This window comes from Miniopterus schreibersii (genome assembly GCF_964146895.1).
Source record: "Miniopterus schreibersii genome assembly, chromosome: 3".
Taxonomy (NCBI): Eukaryota; Metazoa; Chordata; class Mammalia; order Chiroptera; family Miniopteridae; genus Miniopterus; species Miniopterus schreibersii.
In genome coordinates, this window is record NC_138103.1 from 30,682,577 (window position 1) to 30,703,985 (window position 21,409).

Sequence of the window (21,409 nt, forward strand, 5' to 3'; positions counted from 1 at the left end):
TTGCTGCAATACTAATGTGACCGAGGCAGTGATGGTAGGTAGAATGAAGGATGATTCTAGAAATAAAACAAGTACTTGTTGGCAGAGGATGTAGAGAAATTGGAGGCCTCATACATTGCTGATGGAATTGTAAAACGACGCTGCTGATATGAAAAACAATCAGTAGTTCCTGGAAAAGTAAAATATAGAGTTACTGTATGACTTAGCAATTCCACTCCTACATGAGAGAATCGAAAACATATGTTCACACAAGAACTTCTACTAAAATGTTTATAGCAGCATAATTTATAATATCACCCAAATGGAAACAACCCAACTATTCCTAACCTGAAGAATAGATAAGTAAAAAATGACATATCCATACAATGGAATGTTATCACTGTAAAAAAGGAATTAAGTACTGATACATGCTACAGCACGGATAAACATTGAAAACATTATGCCAGGTTAAAGAAATCAGACACATATTGTGTGATTCTCTTTATGTGAGATGTCTAAACTGGAGAGAAAATAAATTAGTGTCACCAGGGGCTGGGAGGAGGGGGTAATAGGGAGTGGCTGCTAATGGGCATGGGGTTTCTTTTGGGGTGATGAAAATGTTCTGGAATTATATAGTGATGATGATTGCACAACCTTGTGAGTGTAATAACAAGAACTGAATTGTACACTTTAAAATGGTAAATAATCTTGATATAATAAAACTAAGTACTATTGCTTGAGGAGAAAGCTAATTAGAGAAGTTACCCTTTTTAAAGGAAGGTATGTTTATAATATAAAATTTAAACTGGAGGAGGATGTAGTAGAGAGAGAGAGTTTTGTGGAGATGTTCAATTTGCAAAGCCCCCCCTGGCCTTAGTATTGATGATAGTTTATTGCATCATTTTATATGTATTTACTGTTCAGAGCATTTCCATCCATGCACTCATCTAACCTTCACATTACCTACCCTATAGTATCCCCATTTTGCAGATGAGGAAGTGGAAACTCAAGAGAGGTTGAGTCTTGCTCACAGGAACACAGCTGGCAAGTGGCAGAGCCAGATTCCAGTCTAAGTTTGCTGAAGCTTAGGCTGTTGCTTTTTCCATTGCTCCATGGGCCAACTATGTTCTCTGTTATTTTAAGCTACATTTAATATTATTGAATTTCCTGCCCTCATTTTTCTTGACGCAGAGGAATGCTTAGCAGGACAATGCTCATCAGCCATCATTAGAATTGTTTCATTTTCACAAACAGCTTGAATCACACAGTTATGTAGAAAGCAAAGTTTCTCAATCTTTCATTCAACAAATATCCATTGAGCACCTTCTAAGTACCAGATACTCTCCTTGGAATTGGAAGCATAATAGTGAATAAAAACAAGACATATTTTTTGTTTTGTTTTCAAGGAGCTGTGAGGGAGAGGGTGACCCAGACAATAAATAAATAAATAAATAAATAAATAAATAAGAAAATAAATGTTAATTGATGAGAAGCATTATGAAGAAAAATAAAGCAGAGCTCCACTTACATCAAGTTCAACAACATAAAAAACTAAATAATGTATCATTTAGGGAGGTACATATATGTATATGTATCTAAACAACAGAGATATATATCTCAAAATGATAAAGAAGATCAAGGGAATAATAAAATTTGGAATAATGGTTACTACTGGGATAGAGAGGGGGATGAGATAAAAAGAAGTACAAAAAGTTTAAAAATACTGATAATTGCTGTAGACTGAATGTTTATGTCCCCCTTCAAATTCATATATTGAAACCTAATCCCTAATGTGATGGTATTTGGAGGTGGGGGCTTTCGGGAGGTGCTTAGGTCAGAAGAATAGAGCCCTAACGAATGGGATTAATGATCTTATAAAAGAGGCCCTAGGGTCTCTTTGCCCCTTCCATCGTGTAAGGACACAGCAAAAAGATGGCAGTCTATGAACCAGAAAGTGAGCTCTCACCAGACACTGAATCTGCTGGTGCCTTGAGCTTGGACTTCCCCAGCCTCCAGAAATGTGAGAAATAAATGTTTGTTGTTTATAAGCCTCCTTGTCTCTTGTGCTCTGTTATAGCAGCCTGAATGGACTATGGCAATAATATTCTATCTCTTAAGTTCTAAGTCTGTGAGCATGAGCATACATATACACACTGTTTTTAATACATGAAAGATTTAATAATTTCTTAAAATCTTAAAAAAAAGTAAGTCTGTGACCCAGCAATTTCACCCCAAAGTATATACCCAACAGAAATGTGTACATATGTTCACCCAAAGACATGTACTGGAATGTTCATAAAAGCTTTATTCCTAATAACTCAAAATTGAAAACTACCCGAATGCCTATCAATAATTGAGAAGATAAATAGAGTCCCATTCACATAACAGAACACTATAAAGCAATGAGAATGAAATGATACACAACCACGTGAATGAACTGCACAAACTGTTGAGTGAAAGAAGTCAATTCCAAAAGAGTACAGTTTGTGTGATTCCATTTATGTAAAGTACAAAAACAGGCAAAACTAATTTATGCTGTTAGAAATCAGGATGGTGGTTATCCATGGGGGAAGTTCTGAAACTGGACAAGATGGGTATTTCTGGACATTGCTAATGCTGGTCCTTGATCTAGATGCTGGAGTTTTGTGTGCATTCAGTTTGTGAAAATTTAGTGGACTGTACACTTATAATATGAACTTTTCCTTTATGTATATTATACTTAAATAAAAAGTTTTAAAAAAAAGGCAGAGTGGGAGGATATAGAAGGTTGGGAGGAGTGATGTGTGTGCTATTTTATATCAAGTGTGCAGGATCAGCCTCTCTGATAAAGTGACAATTAAACAGAGACCTGAGGGAGTGCAACATGCCATTATTTATCTACCCAGGGGGAAGAATATTCTGAAGACTGCTCATGAGACTTGTCTTAGACTATGAGTTCCCTAAACATAGGACCTGGTATGCCTTTGAAATTTCAGTATCTAGCACATCGCTAACCTGAAAATTGAATAGTTTTTTTGTGTTGTTTTTTTTCTTCTATATTGTCCCAGTCACTTCCAGTACTTCCTTCTGGTTTCAGACACTTTTTCTTTGGCCTCATGGTCTCTAACTCTGCTCTTTGCCCTTCCATGGTACTTTCTTCTTTTGAAAAGGAGGGAACAAATGCTGAGATGTGAAATAATGTGTTTACATACATCCTAGTGGCAGAGCTGGCCTCCTTCTTCTTGTCCAAGCCATTTCCGCGTGATCTCAATACTCCTTCTGTCAGCCTATTAAGAGTAGCCTGGCTGGAAACCACACATGCTTTCATTCGCCCCCAACTTGACCCCCTTCCAACACATCCACCTTGTCTCACCAGGAACTAAGTGGTTCATATCTCTAGTGTAGCACTTACTATACTTCACTGCAATTCTTTGTTTGCCTGCTTAGCTCACTTATACCTTGAGAAGCATGGAGGTCAGGGCTGTGATATTTTCAACATTTTATTCCCAAAGCACACGACTATTCCCCTGTAGTCTTTGAAAAGTGCTGGTTGAATGGATGTGTCAGGGTTAAGAGAACCAAGAAAGGCACAGTTGGAGTTGAGAAGTCTGTTGATGTGTTTTATAACCCAGAAGATAAGAGGAAAGGAGGTTGTGTGTGAGAGGCAAAGAGGTCTAATTTCAAAGCAAAAAAACACACACCCAAAAACCTGGAGCAACAGTAGCAATCGCCAGAATGGCAAAAGCAACAACAATCAAAGAAGCCCCAGCAAGATGGGAAGAGAAAACAAATGAGAAGCCATCTGAAGTCATAGAGATAAAGCTTTACGCCCAGGTTCTTCCTATAGAGATGAATTTGCATCCTCCATGCTTGCTATTGCTCTCCTACAATTTTATTGCAAAGTTGAAAGGGATCCATATAATGAAGACATTGAAGATTCCCTGCATGTTAATAACCTGGTGAAAGACTGGGCTGAATTTGTGAGGCTGGCAGAACTGCCATGCCTGGAAGACCTGGTGTTTGTAGGCAATCTCTTGGGAGAGAAGCATTCTGCTGAGGGGAACTAGATTGAAGAGGCAACCAAGACAGTGCCCAAACTGAAAAAACTGGATGGCACCCTCGAAATTACAGAGGAAGGAGAAAACTAACACCACATTTTCTGCTTTGTGTTAGCTTATTTAAATGTTGTAAGAACAATAGATAAGTTTTGTATAATTGTCTATTTTAGAAGCTCCTCATCTCTGGTATTCTGTTACAGCAGCCTGAATGGACTAGAGCAGTAATGTGTTTTTTCTTAAAGATTCTATGTGGGGCAAAAGTTTTTTAAGATAAAACGAATCTCTGATTCCTGCTTTTTTTTTCTTAACCTATTCAGTGTTTCTCCCCTGGAATGGTAGCATTAACTTTATATATTGCAGCCCTCTTTTCAGGAACTGTACACTTTCAATTTATGGCACATAAGAGGGCTTCAGGCAGGGGCCTGTTAGCTAGATACCCTGCATCCTATTGTTTCTGAGTTGCCTAGCAAGGATTTGCCTGCCATGTATGTTCTGCTCTTTCTCAACTACCTATAAATCGCCCATTCTCACTTCTAAAATCTAATACCCTGCCCCCCTCCCCCATTTTCTCCTTTGTCCAAAATATCTTATACACCCAATATTGCCTGACCATCTTTGGAATTTTCATGACCACGTGGGTTCCCCATGCACATGTATTAAAAACTGATTTTCTTCTGTGGGGAAAAAAAAATCTGGATTGAAAAGGAAAGTGCTAAAGGAGGCAGCAAAGATTCAAAACAAACAGAAATTAGCCATAAGTTAACCACTGTATTAGTCAGAGTTCTACAGAGAATGAGGGAAAAATAGAGAGAGCTATTTTAAGGAATTAACTCAGGCAATTGTAGGGGCTGGCAAGACCGAAATTGGTAGACTGGCAGGCTGGAAATTCAGGGAAGAGTTGACGTTGCAACCTTGAGTCTGAATTCTGCAGGGTAGCGGGCTGGAATTCAGGCAGGGTTTCTATATTATTACAGTCTTAAGGAGAATTCCTTCTTCTCTGGGAAACCTCTGTCTTTTAACTTGAAGCTTTATGATTTTGATAGTCAATGCAATAATTATGAGTTTACCAAGTTAATCCATGCAACAGAATGCTGTAATGAGACACCAGTTAAGTTGTAAACTGAAAGACTCCTACCTTTCTTGTGTGTCTCTGGCTGAATATATAACCAACTCCCTTTAGAAAGGAAGAGTAGTAGGAGACAAGCTCACAGAAGTAATGGGGGCCAGATTATGTAGCATCTTATAGGAATTTGATTTTGCCTCTGAATTAGTGGTTGTTAACCTTTTAAAAATTACTATGCCCCTTAGGAGACTTTTTAGATTTCATTTTCCTAATTGCTACTCTTCCATAAAATTTTAATACCATAGATATAACATATTTGTTTATGTACTGTGGCTCTTTGGAATGCCACAGACCATTGTAATATCTGAAGGAGAGAGTAAGGAGAATTTCTGGGGCAATGGTCTTGTGAAGGTGAGAAGGGATAGGGTCTAGTGAAGGGCTGGATAAGAGTACAGACATTTCATCCATGGGAACAGAGGGGCAGGCTGATTATATGGACACGGATGCTGATAGGTGGATAGATTATGGGTGGGGTAGTCTGTGAAACTTTTTGAGAAGTGGGAACCATGGTCATTGCCCGAGAGAAGGTGAGATGGGGTATTTGGAGAGGCTCAGATGTGAGCCTAGAGTGAGTGCCTGAGAGAGTGGATGACAAGATCATTGGTGGAGAGCAGCTCATGGAACTGAAAAGCCATAGTGTTGAAAGATTCACCTACATGTATTTTGGTGTTTTTTTCTGTGTGTTTTTTTTTTTTTATTATTACTTTTACTTTTTATTTTTTAATTTATCTTTATTGTTGAAAGTATTACAGATATCCCCCCTTTTTTGCCCCATTGTTCTCCTCCACGTCACATCCACACCCCCCCACCAGGCCTTCACTGCACTATTGTCTATGTCCATGGGTTATGCATAAATGCATATATGTTCTTTGATTAACCTCTCTCCACCCATTTCCCACCCCTGCCTTCCCACTGAGATTCATCAGACTGTTCCATATTTCTGTGTCTCTGGATCCATTTTGTTTTTAAGTCTATTTTGTTTATTAGATTCCACATATGAGTGAGATCATGTAAAATTGAATCAGGAAGAATCAGAAAATCTGACTAGGCTAATAAGAACTGAGGAAATCGAAGCATTAATAAAAAAAAAAACTCCTGGCAAACAAAAGCCCTGGCCTGGACAGCTTCACAGGGGAGCTTTCTGATTCTTTAAGCTGTAGGCTTAAATAGATTATTAAAATTTTTTCTTGCTTTTTGAGGTAAGCGTGCAGTGCTATGAACTTCCCTCTTAGAACTGCTTTCGCTCTGTCCCATAGATTTGGGGTTGTGTGGCCCTTTTCATTTGTTTCCAGGAAGTTTTTGATTTCTTTCTTGATCTTATTGGTAACCCTTTCATTGCTTAATAACATGCTATTTAGCCTCCATGTGTTTGAATGTTTTTGAGCGTCCTTACTGTAGTTGCTTTCTAATTTCATGCCATTGTGATCTGAGATACTTGATATGATTTCAGTCTTCTTGAACTTGTAGAGACTTGTTTTGTGTCCTAACATGTGGTCTGTCTTTGAGAATGACCTGTGTGCACTTGATGGGAATGTATATTCTGCAGCTTTGGAGTGAAATGTTCTGTAAATATCAATTAAATCCATCTGATCTAGTGTACTATTTATAGTCAATGTTTCTGTGTTTCTTTCTTCACTGGAAGATCTATCCAGTGAAGTCAGTGGGGTGTTAAAGTCCACGACTATGGTTGCATTGCTGTTGATCTCTCCCTTAAAGCCCTTAAGGTTATTGCCCTTATTTATTGCAATTTTAATTCTTTATGCCTGTGTTTCTCTATTTCTTCTTATTATTACAGCAGCCCCTTCAACATTTCTTGCAATGCTTCTATTTCTACTTCTATTTACAGCAGTCCCTTTAACATTTCCTGCAATGCTGGTTTGGTGGTAATAAACTCCTTTAGCTTTTTTTTTTTTAATTTGGTAAGCTCTTTATTTCACCATCAATTTTGAATGATAACCTTGCTGGATAGAGTAGTCCTGGTTTCACATCCTTGTTTTGCATTACCTTGAATACTTCATGCTATTCCCTTCTGGTCTGTGGAGTTTCTGATGAGAAGTCAGCTGACAGCCTGATGGGAGCTCCTTTGTAGGTAACAGATTGCTTTTCTCTTGCTCTCTTTAAGATTATCTCTTTGTCTTGAATTTTTGGCATTTTAATTATGATGTGTCTGGGTGTAGGCCTCTTTGGATTCTTCTTGCTTGGGACTCTTTGTAGAGGCCTCCTGAACTTGTGTGACTTTTTTCTTGACCAGGTTAGGGAAGTTTTCTGCCATTATTTCTTCAAACAGGTTCTCTAACCCTTGCTTACTTTTGACCTCCTCTGGCACTCCTATGATGTTACTATTGTTCTGTTTCATGTTGTCCCACAACTCCCTTAGACTGTCCTCCTGTTTTTGGATTGTTTTTTCTTTTTGGATCTCGGATTGAGTGAGTATTTCTATTCTGTCTTCTAATTTGCTGATGCGATCCTCAACTTCCTCTAATCTGTTGTTTATTCCTTCCAATGTATTCTTTATTTCTATGTCATTCTTAATTTCCTTCATAGTTTCCATATCTTTTTTCATGCTGCTGAGCATCCTTACAATCAGTATTCTGCACTTTGTATCTGATAGATTGCTTATCTTTGTTTTATTTAGCTCTTTTTCTAGAGACTTCTCTTGTTCTTTCATTTGGGGCTTGTTTTTTGTCTCCCCATTTTGGCTGCCTATTTGGGTTTGTTTCTAAGTATTAGGTAGGCCTACAAGGACTCTAAGTTTTTTTGGATGGTCCCTGGTGTGGCCAATGTCAGACACTGTTTGTGACTGGCCTAGAGTACCCTGTTTGGAGCTATCAACAACCCTCTCCTCTGTTGAGGCTGGGTGCATTTTGACAGGACCAAGATGCACACCAAAGTCTGCTTTTCCAAGGCCCAGGTCTGGAAGCAGATCAGGCAAAGACTCAAAGCACTCTGAAGTCTCCCTCTGCCAGCAGGATGATTAGTCTGATTATCTTAATGAGACTCAGGTTGAAGAAACTCCACAGGGTAGGGGGAGAGGTTTTCCAGCAGGGTGGAGCAATTGCTTCCCTTCAGGCAAAAGCTACTTGGAAGGTAAATGTCTGCCTCTGCAATATAAGGGAATAACTTGGCACAGGAATCCATAGGGGTGTCCTCTGAGCTCTATTTCCAGAGCCCACAACTCTAGATTCTACTCACACAGCTCCAGTCCACTCTGCCCTCCCTCTGCTGGAGTCCAAGGTAAGTAGCTACACATGAAACTTTGTGCATTGGCTTTTTAAGAGGGTGCCTGCATTTCCAGCTATCTCCCCCTGGCAGACAGAAACCCAGCTACTTTTCACAGCCAGATGTTATGTGGGCATCTTTCTGAGTTCTGGTGCTCTTGGCTGGGAAGCCCAGCCTGAGGTTTAGGCCTCAGTGGGAACCCCCCACAGCTGCGGTATCCCACTGGACCTTCAGCTGCTGCCTGTGGGAGCCCAGCCAGCCCTCTTGCACCTCTGCACTTCCTACCAGTCTCTATGCAGTCTCCACTTTTCCTCCTTGGTTATGAGGATGCTCTCCAGCTCATCTTCAGTTGCAGTTGGTAATTCAGGATGGTTTTTCTATATTTTAGTTCTAATTCCAGTTTGGTCCCTGGAGAGTGTCAGTGTAGCTTCCACTCAATCCACTGCCATCTTTCCCCTACATGTATTTTGAAATCACTGAGTATTTGGACACGCAGTGAATTGAAGAGATCAACACTGAGCCAGGAGCTGACATTGTTTAGAAGTAAAAGGAAGGAAATGGTGGCTGGCAGATAGTAGGAGCAATTTGCAGTGGGATCTGAAAGGCAGTGAAAAATAATTGGCTTGATTCCCATTTCTGGTTAAAAAAAATGAATCTGGGAGAGGGACAGGTGAGGGTAGGAAAACGTGACTTCAGAGGAGTAGCATTGTGACCTGGAGGGCAAAGGCCCAGGGCCAGACAGTCAGTGACAGCTAAGTGACCAAGCAAGCTGAGAGGTTTTCCAGCAGGATGGAGCAATTCCAGAAAAGAGGGCTCTTTTCCTGGTTTCATTAGAAGGTGGGTGTATATTGGTTGGGGCAGGCATTTTCATTTAAAGGATTCTGATGATAGGATGAAGATGTATAAGTTTATAGAGCTGCTAGTGCTCTATAGAAGGGCTGATTGGATGGGAGTCCAGTTGGTTCATTGATATCACTGTGGACTTTTAAATAACATTTTATTGCATTTGTGGAGGAATAGTCCTATATTACTTGTGTTCAACACTATCAACTCATCCTCTATTCAGTCCCTGAAACTCAGCTCAGGACTGCTATTAAAAACTTGCAAACTAAGAACAGAGAGGATCCAAGGAGTAAGTGGAAGTTATACTCATGTCCTCTTAGGACCAAATCAGAAATACAACTAAATTCTAGAACAATCGACGGGAATAACTAACTGAAGTCTAGCTGAACAGAAGTCTTATAACCAAGGATTTACAGAAGAAGTCACATCAAGAAGGAAGGGTGAAGACACAAAAAGGGCTGGCCCCACACCTACATGTGATGGTTGAGAATCTGAAGGGACATCTCAGCTGCAAAGTTCCCCCCTGAGAGTGAGGAATCTCAACCCCATGCCAGGCTCCCCAGCACAGAGCACCAGTGCCAGGAGAGGAGGCGCCCCTATAACATCTGGCAGTGAAAATCAGTGGGAATTCTGTCCAGCAGGTTAGATGCTAGAAATTCAGGCACTCTCTTAAAGGGCCAATGCACAATGACTCATTTGGGGCCACTTCACTCTGGGATCTAATGAAGAGAGGGTGGCTCAGAGGCAGTCATACAGGGAAAGACTGGGTTGTGTGGCTTAGAGGAGCAGGCTGGAGGGACAGTTGCCAATGTCCCTGTGCTGAGTCCCTCTCCCACACTGCCCACAGACCATCTTTTCTGAGTTGAGCACTCCCCTCCACATGGCATTAGCCTAGGGGAATGTACTAGATCCGCCTTCCTGACTCCTTGTGGCCCTGTCCTGCCAAGCTCATGCACTACAGAGGAATCTTCTAGCTGCAGCCAGTCTGGGCCCACAGTGCAGATTTTCTTAGTAGGTAGATTCAGGGAGTGTCAGAGATGCAAAGGGAGACACTGAATTGTTTGACTCTAGGGCAAGGGCCATATCCCCCTGCAGGCCCTGACCGAAACCACCATTCCTATACAGATACCTCCCTCCACACAGCCAAATCTTAATCTGTTTTAGCCTCATGAACTCTACTGGCCTAACCCTGATGACTCCTTGAGGTCCTGTCCCACCACAAAGGTCTGCAGGCCCCAGGTACTTGGTGGCTAGCCTTCATTGGTGTACCCTGAGACTTTTGCTGAGTGGTCACAGACCCAGCACTGGCACTGAGTTTGAATCTGTATCAACCTGGTGAACACCACTCACCCCTACCTGGTGACTCACTTAGAGCCTCCCTCAAGCAACTCATGTAATGCCAGAGGCTCTTTCAGTGACTGAGCCTAATAAGCAGCTGACAGGAAGAGGTGAATCTTGGGGTGCCTTGGGCCTTTTGCTGACCTGCCCCCAGGCTCAGTACTTATGGAAGCCAGCCTTGGAACACAGCTTGGTCCCTCCAACATGCATCCAGGCTTGAAGAGGCAGCCACAAACTGTGGATCACTTTGTAGTTCATAACAGGTGGCCCAGGGCTGGTCATAGGCAGTGTCTGACATTAACCTGCACCAAAGGCCCCAGAACCAACACACCCAGTGGCAGACTTCAGACCACAACTGAGCATGAACCAATTAGCTCCATAAGCAATACACCCAAAGGGAGATCTCAGCAGTCACCAGACCCTGCTGTGTCAAATTCCACTTCATGGGTTCAGCTCCCGCACAGCAGCTTGTCCACTGTGGTTGGGGTCAGTCCTCATAGTCAGCCAGCCTGATGGTCAACCTTACCCATGGGAAGGCCAACAGCAATCAAGAATCAACTGCAATAGGAGGGCTTACAAAACCCACACAAGAGACATATTGGATCACCTAGATCAGGTGATCAGGACAACTGTGCCATTGAGTCTCACAGGACACCTACTACATAAGTCCATCATACCAGGACTGGAAGACATAGACGATATACCTAATACACAGAAACAAATACAGAGACGCAGCCAAAATGGGGAGGCAAACATATCCCAAATGAAATAGGAGAAATCTCCAGAAAAAGAACTAAGTGAAATGGAGGCAAGAAATCTACCAGATACAGAGTTCAAAATAATGGTTATAAGGATGCTCAAGGAACTTAGGGGAAGAATGAACAAATTCAGTGAGAACTTCAACAAAGCGATAGTAAGCATAAAAAAGGATATCGAAACGTTAAAAAAGAACCAGTCAGAAATAAAGAATGCAACATCTTAAATGAAGAATACACTAGAAGGAATAAATATACCAGATGAAGCAGAAGAGTGAATCAGTGATTTGGAAAACAAAGTAGCAGAAAACACCCAATTAGAGCAACAAAAAGAAAAAATTTTTTTAAATGAGGATAGTTTAAGGGGTCTCTGTGACAACATCAAGCATAATAACATCTGCATCATAGGGGATAACAGATGAAGAGAAAAAGCAAGAGATTGAGAAACTATTTGAAGAAATAATGACTGAAAACTTCTCTAACCTGGTGAAGGAAAAAGACACACAGGTCCATGAAACACAGAGAGTCCCAAATAAGATGGACCCAAAGAGGCCCAAACCAAGGCACATCATAATTAAAATGCCAAAGGTTAAAGACAAAGAGGAAATCCTAAAAGCAGCAAGAGAAAAACAGTTAGTTATCCACAAGGGAGCTCCTATAAGACTGTCAGCTGATTTGTTAACAGAAATATTTCAGGCCAGAAGGGATTGACATGAAATAGTCAAAATGGTGAGAAGCAAGGACCTACAACTGAGATTACTCTACCTGGAAAGGCTATCATTTAAAATTGAAGAAAAGCCGGCCAGGCGTGGCTCAGCAGTTGAGCGTCGACCTAAGATCCAGGCAATCAGGGTTTGATTCCCAGTCAGGGCACATGCCTGGGTTGAGGGCTTGATCCCCAGTTGGGGGCATGCAGAAAGCAGCCGATCAATGACTCTCTCATCATTGATGTTTCTATCTCTGTCTCTCCCTCTTCTTTCCTCTCTCTGAAATCAATAAAGATATATTTAATAAAATTGAAGAGATAAAGAGCTTTCCACACAAGAAAAAGCTAAAGGAGTTCACCACCACCAAACCAGTATAGATGTTAAAGGGACTTCTTTAAGAAGAAGGAAGGAAGGAAGGAAGGAAGGAAGGAAGGAAGGAAGGAAGGAAGGAAGGAAGGAAGGAGGGAGGGAGGGAGGGAGGGAGGGAGGGAGGGAGGGAGGGAGGGAGGGAGGGAGGAGGGAGGGGGAAAGAAAGAAAAGGAACATAATTATAAAGAATAAAATGGCAATAAATACATACCTATCAATAATCACTTTAAATGTGAATGGATTAAATGCTCCAATCAAAAAACATAGGGTACTTCAGAGGAATGGCAGTGTGAGATACCCTTGGTCTCTCCCCATGAAATTTCAACAAATTGATCAGCTATGACTCAACAAAGGATTCCCTGCTCAACATATAGGCATGCCTGAGAGATCCATGCATTGAAACATCTAAGGTTAGGCAAACAGGAACAAACAAGGGAGGCAAGAAGGCAGAGCTCAGATAGCCACAGACACAGCCCTGCAGCCAGAAGCCTGTGGCTGTCTCATCCCGAGAGGGGAGGAAGCCAGTGGTAGTAGGCACTTCCTTTGGCTGGGAGGAAAAAAGAGTCTTGGTGAGCACTCTTTCAGGAGTGAGTGATGAGAACTGTGGATGAGCCTGCCATGATGCCTGAGCAAGGACACAGTGCAGGGGTTCTGCCTCAGCTGTCTGCTTGCTGTCAGGTGGTCAGTATACCAAGCAAAGAAATAGAACCACAGAGCCCTGCTTCCACTTAGACTCCCAAAACTCTCTTCCCATGGCCCTTGACATCACGTTGAGGAGCACATTATCCACAAACCGAGAACTATTACAACAGAATCGCTATTTCCCTGTTACTGATCCCCAATTGGGGCACGTTGGGGAGGACACCACAAAGATCCCAGGTCTTAATTACTGAGAGCACAAATCAAACCCCACCCCCAAGCAATGCAGCCATACTGATGGCAGCCAGAGAGGTCAACTTTGGGATTTCACAGAGCTAAAAAAACTTGTAATTCAGTGCCACCTACTGAAAAGACCTCTTCACAGAAAGCTGCTAGAGAAGGGCCAATAATACATATATGCCTAGACAGAGAAGGAGCCCAGCAAATATCATGAATAAGCATGGTAGTGAGGCAGCTCAGAAAGAAAATGAAACATCTCCACATGGAAAATTGGAACACATGGAAATATGTGATATGAATGACAGAGAATTCAAGATTGCAGTTCTGAAAATGCTCAACAATATGTGAGAAAATATAATCAGGCAATTTAATGCACTTGAAAAACAAATTAATGAACAAAATGAGTACTTTAACAAAGAGATTGAAACTTTAAAAAAGAACCAAACAAAAATCCTGGAGATGAAGTATTCAATTAAAAAGATCAGGGGTGAACTACTGAGCATAGGAAACAGAGACTACCAGATGGAGGAAAGAATTAGTAATGTCAAAGACAGAAATCTAGAAATGACAGAGAGAAGAGAGAGACCTGAGCATAAAAATAAAAAAAGAAAGAGCTCTACAAGAACTATCTGACTCCATCAGAAAAAGCAATGTAAGAATAATAGGCATACTAGAGAAGAAGAGAGGGAGAAAGGAAAAGAGAGCCAATTCAAACAAATAGTGGATAAGAACTTCCCAAACCTATGGAAAGAGCTAGATCTTTGAATTCAAGAAGCAAACAAAACACTAAGTTACCTTAATCCAACACCGAATTACCTCTCCAAGGCACATTGTAGTGAAACTGTCAAAAATTAATGACAAAGAAAAAATTCTCAAAGAAGCCAGGGAAAAGAAGTAAGTAACCTACAAAGGAAAACCCCCATCAGGTTATCATCAGGCTTCTCAGCAGAAACTCTACAAGACAGAAGAGAGTGGAACCAAACATTCAAATGACTGAAAGAAATTACCAGCCAATAATAATATATCGAGCAAAGTTATCCTTTAAATATAAAGGAGAAATAAAGACTTTTCCAGACATACTAAAGCTGAGGGCATTTATCACCAGAAAACCTCCATTGCAGGAAATACTTGAGGGGGTTATTCTACTTGAAACAAAGAACATAAGGTCACAACACTACAAGTAAGATCACCAAAAACTTATAGCATAAACAGGGACAACTTGTGACAATAAAAATATAAAAGGAGAGGGAGTAAAGATCTGAACTGGCAAAGGAGGATGAAGATCAGATGCACTCAAAAGAAAAAAGAAACCTGTTGTACATATGCAACTTTCTTTTTCATAAATCTAAGGGTAACCACACACAAAAACCTCCAAACTGAGACACATAGCTTAAAAAAAAGAGGAAACAGGAAAGAAGCCTGAAATACCGCCGAACAAAAACAACAGACAGACCACAAAGGAAAAGAACAAACAGAGGCACAGAGCTACCAGAAAATAAGGATAAAATGGCTACAAAGATGGGCATTTTATAATGATAAAGGGGACACTACATCAAGAAGACATAACAATTCCTAATATATATTCACCCAATCAGGGAGCACCAAAATATATCAACTACTCACAGAACTAAAAGGAGAAACAGACCAAAACACAATCATAGTTGAGGACCTTAATACCCCATTGACAGCTCTAGATAGATCATCCAAGCAAAAAAATCAATAAAGAAATATTGGTCTTAAAAGGCATACTAGACCAAATGGACATAATTGACATTTACAGAGCCTTTTATCCCAGAAATCAGATTATACATTCTCCAGTGCACATGGAACATTCTCAAGGATAGACCATATGTTGGGTCACAAAATTAACCTCAAAAAATTCAAGAAGATTGACATGATAGCAAGCATATTCTCTGGCCACAATGTTTTGAAGTTAGAAATCAACTGCAAAAGGAAGGTAAAAAAAAACCCCACAAATATATGGAGATTAAACAACATACCATTGGAAAATGACTGGGACAAAGAAGAAACAAAAGGTGGGATCAAAATATATAGAGAGACAAATGAGAATGACAATAGGACATATCAAAACTTCTAGGATGCCACATTAGCAGTAATAAGAAGAAAGTTTATATCATTACAGGCCTGCTGCAAGAAACAAGAGAAAGCCCAAGTAAACAACCTAATATCACATCTTAAAGAACTAGAAAAAGAAGAACAAAAGCAACCCAAGTTAGCAGAAGAAAGGAAATAATAAAAATTAGAGCAAAATTTCCCTGGCCAGCGTGTTCAGTGGTTAGAGCATTGGCCTGTGCACCCAAGGGTTTCAGGTTTGATTCCTGGTCAACGGCATATACCTGGGTTGCAGGTTCGATCCCCAGCCCTGGTTGGGGAGTGTGCAGGAGGCAACCAATTGATGTGTCTCTCTCACATCAATGTTTCTCTTTCTCTCTCTCTGTCCCCTCCCTTCCTCCCTTCCACTCTCTCTAAAAATCAACGGAAAAAAATGTCCTTGGGTGAGGATTAACAAAACAAAAAACCAGAGCAGAACTGAATGAAATAGAAAACAAAAAGACTATACGAAAAATTAATTCAACAAAGGGCTGGTTCTTTGAAAGGATTAATAAAATGGACAAACCCTTGGCTAGGGTCACTAAGGGAAAAAGAAAAGACCCATATAAACAAAATCAAAAATGAAAGAGAAGTTACCACAGACATACAAAGGATCATATTAGAATACTATGAAAGATTATATGCCACCAAATTCAATAACCTAGAAGAAATGGATAAATTCCTAGAAATATATAATGCTTCTAGACTAAATCATGAAGAATTGGAAAATCTAAATAGACTGATCAGCAGTGAGGAAATTGAAACAACTATCAAAAACCTCCCAAAAAATAAAAGCCCAGGACCAGATGGCTTCGCCAGTGAATTTTACCAAACATTCAAAGAAGATTTAAAACCTATCCTTCTCAAACTCCTCCAAAAAATTGAAAAAGAGGCAACACTTCCTAACATATTTTATGAGGCCAGTATAACCCTGATACCAAGACCTGGCCAGAATAACAAAAAAAACCCACTACAGATCAGTATCTCTGATGAATACAGATGCAAAAATCCTAAACAAAATACTGGCAAATCGAATAAAACAATACATTAAAAAAAATACATTATGATCAAGTGGGGTTCATTCCAGGGGCACAAGGACGGTCCAACATATGCAAATCAATCAATGTAACACACCACATTAACAAAAGAAAGGATAAAAATCATATGATCTTATCAATAGATGCAGAAAAAGCATCTGATAAGATACGACATCCATTTATGATTAAAACACTCAATAAAATGGGAATAGAAAGAAAGTACCTTAACATAATAAAGGCCGTATATGACAAACCCTCAGCCAATATCATACTCAGTGGTGAAAACTGAAGGCTTTTCCTCTATAATCAGGAACAAGACAAGGATGCCCACTCTCACCACTCTAATTCAACATAGTTCTGGAAGTGCTAGCCAGAGCAATAAGGCAAGAGAAGAAATAAAAGGCATCTAAATCCGGAAGGAAGACAAAAGGAAAGAAAAAAGGTGTGAAAAAGAGCAAAAGCATGTAGGTGTTACAATTAATGAGGTGAAAAGGTTAGAAAAGCCAGAAACAGTCACTGGGAGTGGAAATGATGGCATATGACAAAGAACTCAGACCCAACAAGTTGTCTCAGAGTGTGTACCATGGAACGTCTTCCCAGGGATTTCTGTCCCCAGATACTAGGTCTCACGCATAGGATGTCACAGATTACTCTTACCTGGCCACTCCCAACCATTCTCTGCACCCGCACCCCTTTATAGCAGAGGATGAGGCACTGCCACATGGGCCAGTTAACCAGGCCCTGGAGCATGAGTACTGACCTCCCGCCTTGGTGAGGCACAAGGCCTTGAACAGACCTCAGCAGTCACCTCTGCCATCCCCTCCACAGGCTGCAGAAGGATCCCAGGCCTCAGCACCCACGGTTCCAGCATACTACAGTTGCTCCCAGCCCTGATCATTGAATATTACAACCCCTCAGGACCACCTCCTTACCCAACCCCACCATGATCCCTTGAGCACAAACTGTTCTCCTAGGTCCTCTTCAGATTCCCACTCAGCCCTCCTTTCGGCATCAGCTGGCTCTTCCTACTCATGGGGTGGTAGTCACAGCCCCGCCTCTTCCGGGTCCCTCACCTCCCCTGCCAGGCCCTCTGGGTGCAGACTCTTCTCTCTCATCCTCCCCAATGCATGGTTCCCCAGTAGCTGAGGCAAAATGACAAGAAACTGCACAATCACCCGTAAGTGATGCTCGAAGTGTTCTCTTTGCTATTTGAATGGGAATTCAGCTGAAAAGGGTACTAGAGCATGGTGGACAAGAGGCCAAGCATGAGCCAGCAGGGAATGACCTGGCCGCTATCCTGTACAGACACATTGCCCGGTAGTACAGAGATTCTGACAGTGACTCAGTTTGATGAAAATGACTGGTGTGACTGGGGTGCTGTGCGGGTAGACAGTATGGTGATGAGGCTGGTGGCCAACCAGGAGACTGTGTTGGAAATGTATTGAACATTTTAAGTGGTCTCAACATCCAAATAGTGGTATTATAATCCTATAGCTTAGCAACTTTTGTATTAATAATATGATATTGCATTTGCACATCCAAAAATTCTCTGTGTGTGTTTTTCAGCATTTACTGTGTAATGCTTAAGTGACAGTTGGAAAATCATGCTGCACATGAGGAAATATGCTGTAATTATTGCACTGTCCTGAAAACAGCATTTTGCTTCGTTTTACTTAGTCATGAAAATGTTTAGTTCAGTTTGGGCTTACTCATACCTTATAATCCTGCAGACTTGCTGTGTGTTTGTGAAGCTGCTTGGTGCTAGGCCTTGGCAAAATTAACGACTGTGTGTCAGAGTGATGTCTTCCAACCAGTGAGTGATATTGTTTCAACTGTTTGTGTGTGTTTCAGAAGCTGGTTCTAGAAAGATTTAACAAGCAAGGAAAATCAAATGCTTCCACTTTCGTTTTCTTCTCTTTCTTTTTTTGCCACCTCATCAATTATATAATATGTCAAAAAGCCTTTGTTTTTATGCTTCAAATGCTCTAAATTAATAAAAAGTAATAATTGCCATGCTATCTTTTATTTTCAAAATGCTTTAGTGACATAGCCTCATGGTAGAAATATCCCACAGTAAAGAACAGGTGTCACCTAGAACGTGCAGATATTTTTGTTGACTTTTAATTACTGAAGTAGCATCACTTAAGGATGCAGATATAAAATCCTTTGTTTATATCAAGGCCAACAAGGTATTTTTTGGAGTGCATGTTAGTACAGGAATCTTCAAAAATGCTAAGAATGTACTTCTATTTTGAAACATTTTCCCTGAATAATACATATTTTAACATTTCAAACAGCAGATTTTACACCTGAAGCTGTCACTTATAACTAATAACCTGGAAATGTACTTTTACTTTAAACATTCATTTTAAGAATGGCATAGGTAAGAGTTTTGAAAAAAGGTATTTGGATGCAAATACAGACAGCACGAATGAGCTCAAGGAGTGGTTCCAAATTGTAATTTAACATGAACATATTTCAGCAAAAAAACTTGTTTTCAAAGGGAATTATGTAAAGGAAAGTAGTTTAATATAACTTCATGTTTTCTATTTGTCACAAAAGACTTCAAATATCAGAATTTTAAAGTATGACCTGCTTTAAACAACAGTGCAAAATATAAAATAGATTTAGGGAAATATAAAACAGATTTAGCTGAGATGTGTATTATTACTAAAAAACAAAACAAATTTACATTTTAACATAAAAGGCAACATTTTTAAAAGGCCATTTTAGTGCACTTTAAAAATATTTTCTTTATGACTTTTAAATATTATTTATGGAAGAGTTTAATTCTTATAAAAACTTTAAATTTCGGCATTTTAAAAAAATTTCTTGGCCTCTTGGGAAAAAATAATTATCAATACAATGGATTTTCATTGTGAAACAATGTAAGTAAAACATAGGTTACAAAATTTATATTGCTTTTATGAAATATATCTGATTTCTATGCTATTTTTTTATGTTGTTTACATACCTCATTGCTTCATATTATTTTTCTTCTTACAATTTTATGATGGATATAGCCATAACTACAGTCTCAAATTGTCTAAAGATAATTTTTGAAGTATCAAAATAGGTTTTGTTTTTAAATTGTTTTTCCTTTTTATACTTATATATAATTGTATAATTATCATTTATAATTGTATCAGTTTAGCTGATTGATAGTCTCAAGGTGCTGTAGAGCAAATATGCATTATCTCAAGGGGTAAACACACTTCATAGGCAATCACCAGTTCTCCTGAAGCCATGAATATGTATAGTCCTTAACCAGCAGCATCACTGCACCACCCCGTCCAAGCCTCTAATTTTAGGAAGCAGGCCTCTGTACAAAGCTAAAATCCCTTCTTCATGATAGACTGTTGCCACTGTTTTAAAACAGGTACTGTACTTGATCTCTCCAGGAACTGACTGAGGCCCTTAAATCCTATTTTTGGCAATATCGAAAGGGATGTTAATGACTGAGGCGATTGTGCCTGAGAGAAGACACATTCCAAATTTTCTCAGAAAAGTTCCAAGGTTGGATCCTTATTGACAGGAATAATGTTTTTGACATTGTAGCAGAAAAAAATAAGCCATGTTGAAAACTTCGAGTTGCTGTAAAATCCTTTGTTGAGGCCCTGGAGTCCCAAGCCTTCCTTCTAAATTATGTGTCTTGCATAACTTATAGAGGATGGTTGCTCCTCAGGCTGACAAAATAGGAAAAGTGACAATTACTGTGAAACTGATAGGGGCACTTATAATGTCCAAAGATTGAGCACCTGAATTAATCTGACATATGTTCATATTACTTATAAATTATAGGACACATATACTTATGTGAACAGGGGTTTAAGTTTCTTTTTCCTTGAGTTTCTTTTCCCTAGGCCTTTGCGCCCATACACTCCCCTTGATTCTGGACAAATCAATTAAGGAGGTGACGCAGCCTTAGACAATATGGCCAAGAGGAGTCAAGATATCATCTTATCAAGACATCAAAAGATGACCGTGAACATTAGCTGATGCCTGCGGACCTCCGGGCCTGCACAATGGCTGCATTCCATTTCCAGCCTCAGTTTACCCCATTTCCCCATATAACCCTATCCCTCACGCCACTCCTTAAGACAGGTTTTGGACGCTCGCATGCTCCCTGTCTTCTTGCTTGGCCGGCCTTCTCTATAAATGCCTCATAGGATTCAACAATTGGATACTGCAACAGGCAGCCCCGAGCCCACCAGGGTTTCCCAGTAATTTATTTTGGCAACCCAGATGGACCCCCCTCTGAGCCCTGAGGTGAGCCCCTACGGGGAGTGCTGAAGGACTCTGATGGTTGCCTGGACTTGGAAGACTTCATTCAAGCACCTACAGAAACTCCCCAGCAGCTGCCGAGTTATTTAACTCGAGAACTTTCCTTAAGCGCTTCTGAACTTTCCCAGTCGCCTTCGCTGTTGGTGAATCGGTGTTTGCTGGGCTGCTCGGATCTGATCAGTAAGTCCCGGGCACTGTAAGCCAGGAGTGGCATATTTAAGGTAGCTTCTGTCCCTGTGTGTGTTGTTTGTGGGTGTTGTATAACTCGAAAACATGGGAAATGCTCTGGCAACCCCACCTGGCAGCCCGCTGGGCCGCGTTCTGGTGGACTTCTGCTTCTGTAACCCCGTAAAGGGGGGCATCTGTTGTCTGTAGCCTGTTGTCCCCTATCTGGGGTGAGCTTGGCCAGCTCCTGGGTGCAGGCGGCCTCTCTCGGCCCTGCCTGGTCTCCGCACCCCAGCCCGATCAGCTTAGGGGCGAGACTTAGCCCTGTGCAGTCCAGGCCCTTCGGTCTGGTGTTCTGTCTGGCTGTGCACCGTAAGCCGCAAGTGGTTGTCTGTTGTATGCATTTGTAAATATTGTATATTAGGGTAGTTTTGCCTTGTGTAACCTTGCCTGTAATCTTGCTTAAAATGTGTTTAAAGATGGGAGTATATCCCACTTTGCTGGAGTCCCCAGCTGCTTGTGGCGGGCTGAACCCAGGCAGGAGGAGGGGGCTGCAGGAACT

The 21,409-nt window shown here is 40.7% G+C and overlaps 1 protein-coding gene across 5 annotated transcripts in view; it reads right to left on the reverse strand.

Annotated features, from left to right (window-relative positions):
* LAMTOR4 (late endosomal/lysosomal adaptor, MAPK and MTOR activator 4) overlaps positions 1 to 21,409 on the reverse strand; it is a 38,271-nt gene that overhangs the window by 3,986 nt on the left and 12,876 nt on the right. Inside the window, exons 1-2 of one of the 5 annotated variants that reach the window (XM_081133539.1) lie at positions 17,331 to 17,439; positions 76 to 169 (exon numbers count right to left, since the gene is read on the reverse strand). The exons of 2 other annotated variants lie outside the window; for them this stretch is intronic. The gene's annotated coding sequence lies outside the window, so the exon portion shown is untranslated. Of the gene's footprint in view, positions 1 to 75; positions 170 to 17,330; positions 17,446 to 21,409 lie in introns of those variants that run through there. 2 more of the 5 variants (XM_081133537.1, XM_081133541.1) reach the window with 2 other exon arrangements.